Source organism: Dipodomys spectabilis, unplaced genomic scaffold (genome assembly GCF_019054845.1).
Source record: "Dipodomys spectabilis isolate Male_0828 unplaced genomic scaffold, ASM1905484v1 ptg000050l, whole genome shotgun sequence".
Lineage (NCBI taxonomy): Eukaryota > Metazoa > Chordata > Mammalia > Rodentia > Heteromyidae > Dipodomys > Dipodomys spectabilis.
The window spans coordinates 9,162,951-9,173,515 of NW_024870727.1; positions in this window are offsets into that span (position 1 = coordinate 9,162,951).

Consider the following 10,565-nt stretch of genomic DNA (forward strand, 5'->3'; position numbering starts at 1 on the left):
TATAGTTAGGATTATAAGCATGTATCACCAGCACCCTGCTAAATATCTTTTCTTCTCCAAAACAACCAAAACTTGAATTTGGTACATTTTGAAATGATAATCACAATTCTCTAATTTTTTAAGTTTTAAAGCAAATATAAATGCAAAAGAAAATCAATAACTAAAGTAAAATGAAACATGTAAACTTTGTTCTTTGGCCCTTTTCAATTACAGCAACCTTAAAAGCTGGAGGAACTATTGTAAGATAATCCTCATGAGAAAGTAGGAAATTCTAAATAATTCACCATCACCTAAAATTCTGAATACCAAAAGTCTCCAATTCTGTGACCCATGTAAAAATGAAAGAATGGCCCACAGGGGGCTGGGAAGGTGGCTCAGTGGTAGAGCGCTTGCCTTGTATGCATGAGGCCCTGGGTTCGATTCCTCAGCACCACATAAGCAAAAAGAAAAAAAGCCGGAAGTGGTGCTGTGGCTCAAGAGTAGAGCGCTAGCCTTGGGCTGAAGAGCTAAGGGACAGCGCCCAGGCCCAGAGTTCAGGCCCCACAACCGGACCCCCCCCCAAAAAAATAAAATAAATAAAAAGGAGGTAATTTGGGCTGGGAAGTTGGCTCAGTGGTAGAGCACTTGCCTTGCATGCCTGAGGCCCTGGGTTCAATTCCTCAGCACCACATAAGCAAAAAGAAAAAAGCCGGAAGTGGCGCTGTGGCTCAAGAGGTAAAGCACTAGCCTTGAACTGAAGAGCTGAGGGACACCGCTCAGGCCCAGAGTTCAGGCCCCATGACCGGACCCAAAAAAAAAAAAAAGAATGGTCACAGATTGGGAGATCTTCACTATAGCCATACAACGGACAAGGGTCTCATATCTAAAATATACTTAGAACTCAAAAAACTAAATCCCCCAACAACAAATCCTCAAAGGAACAACCACCCCATTAATAAGTGGGCTAAAGACTTAAAGAGAAACTTCTCTGAAGAGGAAATAAGAATGACCAGTAGGCACATGAAGAAATGCTCAACATCTCTGGCCATAAAAGAAATGCAAGTTAAAACAACATTGAGACTCCACCTCACCTCTGTTAGAATGGCTATAATCAAGAAATCTAATAACAACAGATGCTGGAGGGGATGTGGCCAAAAGGGAACACTACTACACTGCTGGTAGGAATGTAAACTTGTTCAACCACTCTGGAAAGCAGCACAGATGCCCCTCAGTAGGTGAATGGATCAAGAAAATGTGAGATATATATATCACGTACACATATATATATGTGTTTGTGTGTGTGTGTATATATATATATATATATCACATACACATATATATGTGTGTGTGTGTGTGTGTGTGTGTGTGTGTGTGTGTGTATATATATACATACACACAATGGAATTCTATGCTTCCATCAGAAAGAATGACACTGCCCCATATGTAAGGAAATGAAAAGACTTGGAAAAAAATCATATTAAGTGAAGTAAGCCAGACCCAAAGAAACATAGGTCCCATGGCTTCCCTTATTTGCAATAATTAGTGTACATCAAGAATAATTTTAGCAGATGAGTAGAATAGCTCAACAGTTACATACATATGACCATATAAGATGATGCTAAGCAAAATGATCTCCAAGACATGGACTCAAGAGGTTTTTCTTTGCTGTGGTTGTTTTTAATGTACTATGTGATTTCTGTTTCTTTTGTATGTTCTTCCCCCACTACGGTATATCCTTGTTGTTGCTGTATTTGATTTTGGTACCCTGGTATTGTAGATACATTTATCTGAATTAGGGAAGAGAAGGGGAAGAACAGATTGGTGAGACAAAGGACAAGGAAGGAAACCAATGCAGCAGCAATATTCACAAGGCAATATGTTGTACATGATCTGTACAACGGGGGGGGGGGGGGAGGAATTGGGGAGGAGGGAAATTGGGAGAAAAATGAGGAAAGGGGTAACAAGTTTGACAAGAAATGTACTTATTACTTTACTTATGTAACTATAACTCCTCTGTATATCATCTTGACAAAAGAAAAAGAAAAAGGGTGGAAAAGTGCAGTAGTAGAGCTCACTGGATACTGATGAAAGTGAACTATACAACTCATGAGTGGAGATGGGAGGGAAGGACTGGGAGAGAGTGAGGGAACAGAAGACACTATGAAAGGAAATGTACTCATTACCCGACTCATGTGATTGTAATCCCTCTGCACATCACCTTTACAATAACAATAAAGTAAATTAATTTCTAAAAAATGAATGAATGAAAATGTGAAAGAAGTGGTATTTAGACTGTGGAGACTTTGCTCTTGCTTGGTTTGCATGCATAGTTAGCACTCTACCACTTGAGCCTAGCTTTTTGCTGGTTATCTTGGAGATGGGAACTCACGGACTTTTCTACCATGGTGAGCTTCTCTCAAACTTTCATCCATTCATTCTATTTTTAAATTGATTTACTTTATTGTATTATAAAGGTGACCATATTTGCTAGTTAATTGGGGACTAAAAAAAATCTCACAATTTGTCTGCCCAAGCTGTCTCTGAGCCTTGATCCTCAGATCTCAGCCTCCTGAGTAGTTAGGATTGCAGGTGTGAGCCACCAGCAGCCAGTTCCCATTCATTCTTAAATCAAGTCTCCCATTAAATCTGATTTAAAGATGCCCACATTTTATGCTCTCGCAACATGCACTACTCCTTTCATAATTTGAATCAAAACCAGGAATAAATAATGGCTTATATAAATTAAAATAGACATCTGGGCCAGGCATAGTGATGAGAATCTGTAATCCCAGCAATCAGGGGTTTGAAGCAGGACCAGCAAGAACAGTTTGGGCCACACAGTGAGGTCCAAGCCAACCAGGTTACATAAATACATGGAAGAGTACTATCCCCAGTTTCTAATCTTGCTTTGCTCTATTGGTAGAGTCTGAATGAATACATTGCATCTGTCTGCTCCAATATGGTTGCTTCTAATCAAACACCTATTTCCATGCTGGTTGTAGCAAGAGAAGACTAAAATTTAGAGAATGGAACACTGGCTCCAAATAACCCTGCCCAGGACTGATAATGCATTACTTCTGGGAGCACCTAATGGGTCAAAGCAAGTCACAAGGTCACCTGAATTCAGGATGATCCAGAGAGGGAAAAACCACAAATTCTGTCAAAGAATAGCAATGTCGATTTCAGCCTCCTGTCCAGGAAGCTGATGTAAACATTAATGTTGAGATAGGGGGAAGCATGTATTATTCTGGTGATTTGAGTTTTTAATCTTCTAAAACAAGCACTTTGCTAAAGAGTATTTTTGTCTGAAACTTTGTCATGTTCCCTTCTGGTTCGTGTGCATTCTTTCCTCAGCCGTTCTAAACCAAGGGATTTACCAGAAAGATCCCTGTGAGAATGAGCTTTAAGGCCAATAGCAGAATGTGCTTACCCACACTGCGGGGCATCTGGTCACGGCTGCCACCAGAGCAAGCAGATTTAGTTCCTTTGTTCCACGTGAGCCACAATTGTACTGTGGCTCTTCATTCATTTGTCAGGAAAAGCAGATGCTCTCGGGGCTTTACAGAGTGGAACTTTCCTCACTGACTTTACATCTGTTTACTTATCATGCCTGTGTGTGCTTGCACGCATCCATACTGCAGCTTGAACTCGGGCCTACACGCTGTCCCTTAGCTTTTTCAAAAGCTCAAGGCTGACCCTGGCATCTGGGCCATACCTCCACTTCCAGCTTGTGTGTGTGTGTGTGTGTGTGTGAATCCTGGGGCTTGAACTCAGAGCCCAGGTGCTGTTCCTGAGAGTCTTTTGCTCACAGCTATCACTCTACCTCTTGAGCCATAACTCCATTTCTGGCTCATTTTTCTTGGCTAATTTACTGGAGATGAGTCTCACACACACACACACTTTCCTGCCCTAGCTGGTTTTGAACTGTTAGATCTTCCCTGGAGAACAGCACCCCCCCCCCTCCCCCGCCACCCCCCCCCCCCCCCCGCCACCCCCCCCTCCCCTTCCTAAACCGCAGCACTTGCAGCCTAACCGGTAATCACATGACTCTTGAGTCAGCAAAGGACCCCAGACTCTGAGCTCACTTCCTGATCCGTGGAGGTCACTTCCTGAACCGCCCCTTCAGGCCTCCTTCGCACAGTGAGAGGCTCCCTGGGCTCTGAGGTCACTTCCGCATCCGCTGTGGTCCCGCCTTCCCCCTGCTTTTCCCTATATAATCCTTCTCAACCCCGTTCCCTTCTTTCTCTCCTCTCCCTCACTCCCTCTCTCCGATCCTCCCTCTCTCTCCCTCCCTCCCCCTCCTTCCCTCTCTCCGTCTCCTGCTGGCCGGCTGTTTGCTCTCCCTCCAACAAACTCTTCTCTGCCTGACCCGTGGCGGTCTCCTTTGGTGAACGTTACTGAGCCACAGTCCCCAGGTCTCAGCCAGGATTACAGACTTGAGCCGCGGCGCCCGGCTGGGAGAATCGATGCGTTTGCTTCGCTCATACCTGCTTAGGCTGTCCAGATCCTCCTGGGCCGCTTTACAAAGTAGCTCCAGTCAGCGGCAGTCATTTAAAGTCTATTGATTCACTTGCGATGTCCTTGCAAAAGTGATGTTTAATGGCTCCATAAAGGCTGGGTAACTTTGCTTTGGACCTGTGTCCATGCCTGCCTTACATCATTCTTATTCATACATTAAATGTTACCAACAATAAAAACAGAATGATTTCCCACAGACTTGAATCTTATTTTCTCCTCAGAAATCCTAAAATCAAAACAGAACCAGGAAGCTATCGTCTTGAGAAAGACCCTCTTCACCTTGACCGTCAGTCAAAACAAAAAAGGAAAAAAAAAAAATCCACAGATTGAGAGTTTATTTGCCAACAAATTCTACAGGAGCCCCGATCTCAAGTTGTTCAAAACTGAAAGTAGAAAAGAGAGCAACTATTTTTACAACAATGGATTCAATGGATTCTCAGCCACTTTGGATGCTGGTAATTTTTTTGGCTGCTAGTATTTATTTTTTTTAGAATAATATTTTCTTCTAAAAGGATCTTGTATGCTCCACTGAGCAATATTAGTCTCTATGCTAAACATTTATATTACTTAAACATTTTAGCTCTTTTTTAACCCTTAGGTTATAAAAGGCAATACAAGCCACAAATGCCAGTTGAAGAAAGAAGCCAAGCATGAATGGCTCACCTCTGTAATCCTAGCTACACAAGAGGTTGAGATCTGAGGATGGAGGTTTGAAGCTAGCCACAGCAGGAAAGGCTGAGACTCTTAACTCCAGTTTACCATCCAAAAGCCAGAAGTCAAGCTGTAGCTCAAGTGGTAAAGCACCAGCCTTATGCAGAAAAAGGTAAGGGACAGTGCCCAGGGCCTGAGTTTAAGGCCTAATAGTGGCATGCACACACACACACACATACACACTCCTGAGTAGGTAGTATTACAGGCATGAGCCACCAGCACCAGCCCTGGTGTTTAACTTTTTAAAGTCTTCATATATTCTGGGTCTCAACCCTTTAATGAATTGCTTGCAAAGATCTTTTCTCAGCTGGGCACCTGTTCAAATCCAACCACTAGAAAACTGGAAGTGGTGCTGTGTGGCTCCAGCAGTAGAGTGCTCGCCTTGAACTAAAGAGCACAGGGACAGTGCCCAAGCCCAGAGTTCAAGCCCCACAACTGATTTTTTTTAAAAAAATCTTTTCTCATTCTGGAGGCTGTGTTTTCATTCTAGTAATTCTTTCCTTTGCTGTACAGATGTCTTTCAATTGGATACAATCTCGTTTGGCAATTCTTGTTCTTATTTCCCGAGAAGCTGTGGTCCCACACCTAATTTCTTCAAAGGTCTTTTCTATGTTTTCCTGTAGTAGTTTCAGAGTTTCAGATCTTGCATTCAAATATTTGATTCACTTTGAGCAGGTTTCTGTCTAGGATGAGAGATAGGCATCTACTTTCTGTCTTCTACATGTGGATATTCAGTTCCCCAGCTGCATTTATTTGTCTTTTCTCCAATCAATGTTTCTATTTGTCAAAAATCAGTGGGTTGGAGCTGTGTGGACTTATTATTGGACCTGCATTCTACTGGTGGTTGTGTCTGTTTTTGTGTCAGTACCATGCCGTTTTCTTTCTATGATTGTGGTATAACTTGAAGTCAGGTGTTATGATTCCTCTGATATTGCTCTTCATGCTCAGAATTGCTTTGGCTGGCTTGTCAAGGGTTTTGATGGGGATTGCCCTCTTGGTAGTATAGCCCTGTTGGTAGTATAGCCATTTAGATAATGAACACAAGTGGTTTTTCCATCTCCCAGTGTCTTCAGTTGCTTTCTTCGGTGTTTTATAGTTTTCACTGTAGAGGTCTCTTCCCTCCTTAGTTAAGTTTATTTCTAAGTATTTTTGGAGACTCTTGTGAATGGGATTATTTTCCTGAGTTCTTCTCAGCCCATTTGTTACTTTATTGAAAATGTCTGTCATATCTCAGTTTTTTGGTGGACTATTTGGAGTCTTTAAGTATAGAACCATATAATCTGAAAATCAAAATAATTTGATTTTTTTCCTTTCCTATCAATATCCCTCTTTTCTTTCTCTTGCCCTATTGTGCTGTCTAGGAATTCAAGCAATATACTGAGTAGGAATGGAAGAAAGTGGGCATCCTTTATCTTATTCCTGATTTTAGAATGGTTTCTGTATTTTCTTGTTTACTATTATATTTGTCATCGATAGACTTTAATATGTTCAGATATATTCCTTTTTACCTGTAGTTTCTTCAGACTTCTGTCATGAAGAGATGTAGAATTTTGTTAAAGGTCTTTTCTACTATGTCTATTAAGATCATATGATCTTTATTCTTAATTCTGTGTATGAGCAATATTGTGTTCATTGATCTTCAGTAGATATCTATTAAGTCCATTTGAGCTAAAGTGTTATTTAATTCTGAAATTTCTTTGATTTTTTTTTTTTTGGTCGGTCATGGGGCTTAAACTTTGGGCCTGAATGCTGTCCCTCAGCTCTTCAGCTAAAGGCTAGCACTCTACCACTTGAACTATAGCCCCACTTCTGATTTTCTGGTGGTTTGTTGGAGGTAAGGGTCTCAGGGTCTTTCCTGTCCGGGCTGGCTTTGAACCGAGATCCTCCTCCTGAGTAGCTAGGATTATAGGCGTGAGCCTCCAGCACCCGGCTTCTTGATTTTTTTGTTTGTATAACCTATTGGTGAGGGTGGGGTATTAAAGTTTCCCACTATTACTGTGTTGAGGCTATCTGTGCCTTTATGTATAGAATGTGTTCATAAATTTGAGTATGCCATTATTTAGTGCACATATACTTACAACTATTATATCCTCTAGTCAGATGGTTTCCTTTATCAGTATGAAGTGACCTTCTTTGTTCTTTTAGCTAATTCGTGGTTGAAATCTGCCTTATCAGATGTAAGTATAGCTACTCCTGCCCATTTTCAGGTTTCATTTACTTGGAATGTATTTTCCATCCTTTGACCTTAAGTCTGTGTTTGTCTTTGCCATTGAGCTGTATTTCTTGTGGGGAACAAATGGGGAGGTCTTGTTTATAATTCCCAGATAGATACCTTCAACATAGTTTTAATACTTTGCAAATCCCTCCTGAAGTTACATGGAGCCATGATGCTACCTTGGATTATGAAGTGCTCAGTTCCTACATTGCTGCATGAGGCTCCCCTGCTTAATTTTTACCACTGCAGGATATTCCATTACATGCACCTGCTGTAACTAGTGAATTGCTTTCTGGTACTTCAGTGTTGATCTTTGACACTCTTTCCCATTCCTTACTTCACTGTGCCTCAGCCAATTTTTGGTATAAATTCCCAGAACAAGGATTACAGAGATTATGAGAACTTAATATTGACATATCTCTGAAATGTTGTTTGTTATATCTGATATGACACATCAACATGTTGACCACTGGATTAAATACATTTCTTAAATATTTTAAACTTTTATGTGAACATATACAAAAATATTGACCCATGGACAATCTTGTGCCTTTGTCCTATCCTCATTTCCATTGCATTGTTTGGCATCAAATACCAAATACAGTATCATTTTCTAATACGTAGATTAAGTATATATTAAGTATTTTTTTGTAACGAGAAAGTTAATGTTTACCTTTAAAAGCAGACCATGTTTGTTCGAAACATTGTTCACATTTGTTCTAACGTGTGATTTGGAACGTCAAGAAGGTGGTTAATAAATACCTGAAACCAAGATCGAGTTAATAGGGCAAAACCTGGCAGCTGGTCATTCCTGCCTGGCAACTCTGGCCAAGCAAGTCACACTGGGTGTCTCCATCACCATGTCTCCTCCGATTTAGTGGCACCTGGATTTGTGTTAATTCTGCCCCCCACATGGTTCTGAGAGCCGTGGCTTCTCTCCATTTCCCTTGGTCTCTTGCATGTTCCTGCAATAGCTCCTCACTGGTTTCTCTGCTCCAGGATTATGCTCTTTGCCAAGATTCCTGCATACCTCCACGCTATGACTTAAAGTCAGTGTCCTGAAGCATGGTTTCAAGCAGATCAGCAGGGTATCTCTTCAGGACCTCTGGCTTCCCCTGCCCTTCCAGATGGACTTGAATTTTTCTTGGCTGACCATGTTTCCCTCAAGTGCTTCCCTGTGCCCAGAAAGATCTTCCCTTGTGTTGTACACCTCCTGGGGCCACTCCCTGATCAGTCCTCCCACGCACCCACCCTCCTGGATCACCTCCATTTATCCTTTAAGGTCAATGCAATATGCTTCCCTTAGAAGTTTTCCAAAGGCCATCTGCCCTGCCAGTACTATCATAGCTAAGGTTTTCATCACCACTGAGGAAAGTTGCTGTAGCCCACTCTGCATCCCCACCATTGTACTTCCCATTTTCATTGTAACCACATCTTTCTTGTCTTATCTCCATCTCTGAACACAAGAACTTGTTCTCTTGGTTCTCTGAATAGATCCACCCATGTTATCAGCATATAGTGATGGTTTTTGTGTTTTTACTTTTGTTTTATCCCAGTCCTGGGGCTTAAACTCAGGGCCTAAGTACTGTCCCTGAGCTCAAGGCTCACACTTTAGTTATTAACCCACAGATCCACTTCCAGCTTTTTTGGTAGTTTATTGGAGATAAGACTTCACTCTCCAGGGCTGGAAAGGTGGCTCAGTGGTAGAGCACTTGCCTTGCATGCATGAGGCCCTGGGTTCGATTTCTCAGCGCCACATAAGCAGAAAGAAAAAAGCCGGAAGTGGTGCTGTGGCTCAAGTGGTAGAGTGCTAGCCTTGAGCTGAAATGCTGAGGGACAGCGCCCAGGCTCAGAGTTCAGGCCCCAGGACCAGACCCCCCCCCCAAAAAAAAACAAAAAGACATCTCTCTCTAGGCTGGCTTCAAATCATAATCCTCAGATCTCAGCCTCCTGAGTAGCTAGGATGGCAGGCATGAACCACCAGCACCAGGCTTGTAGTGATGTTTCATGAAAGCATGATATTCTTGGTTGTAAATGAGAGAATGCAACTCTGACAGGTTTGCATCAGAAATGGAAGAAGTGAGAAGAATCTTCTAAGCCCACAGAATCACCCAGAGAACCAAGCTTTGTTCAAAACTAAGGCTACCAGGAAGTGGCCTGGAATTGCTCCCCAGAGCTGTTTCCCTGGGGAGGGGGGGGGGGGGGTTCACCATTGTCCCTTCCACCAGAGCATGGCATCTCCACAGCTCAATTCTACAGCTCCAGTTCATCTGTTTACCACACAGTGGGTAAGGACATAAGATGTCCTCTGTAGAAATGCTCTGAAGACTAAAAAGCAAACACTGAAACACACAGTCTGTGCCCAGGGGTCTCACAAACCAGTCACCATATTCATATTAAGTGTTACAGAAAAAAAAGATGTATCATAGCTAGGTGTCAGTGGCTCATGCCTATAACCCTAGCTACTCAGGAGGCTCAGAGCTGAGGATCAAGGTTGGAAGCCAACCCAGAAGGAAAGTTTATCTCCAAGTAACTAACAAAAATCCAGAAGTGGAGCTGTGGCTCAAGTGGTAGTGCTCTACCCTTGAGAGATTAAAAATAAACAGGCAAGAGAGTCTGTCCTATCTTCTACCTTATTCAAAATCAGGGATGCCAGATAAAATACATGTGATGACACAGAACTAAAACATCATCCATGTTTATCTGGAATTAGAACTCATTGCATACATCTTATTTTTGTTTTCTCTAAATCTGCTGGTCCTACTACCCTGAATAAAATACCTGGTATCCAATGTACCATGATCAAAATGGCTAGAGTGAAGAGGAAAATTGGTGGGTGATGCTGCTCCCTGCTGGTGAAATGTGACAATATCCACCATCTCCAAAAGTACAGCCAATAGTGCAAGTCAGGAGAGTTGGGGTTCTATCCTCTTTCTATTCATTTAGTCTAAACTTATTACTATTTCAATCTACTATTGTTTTCACTGGTGCCTATATTTCCTCTTGACTGTGGTTTTATACTTTCTTTAGCAGACTTAGTAAAACATCACTGCACATCAAGAACTTACAATTCAGGGCTGGGAAGGTGGCTCAGTGGGAGAGCACTTGCCTTGCATGCCCGAGGCCCTGGGTTTGCTTCCCT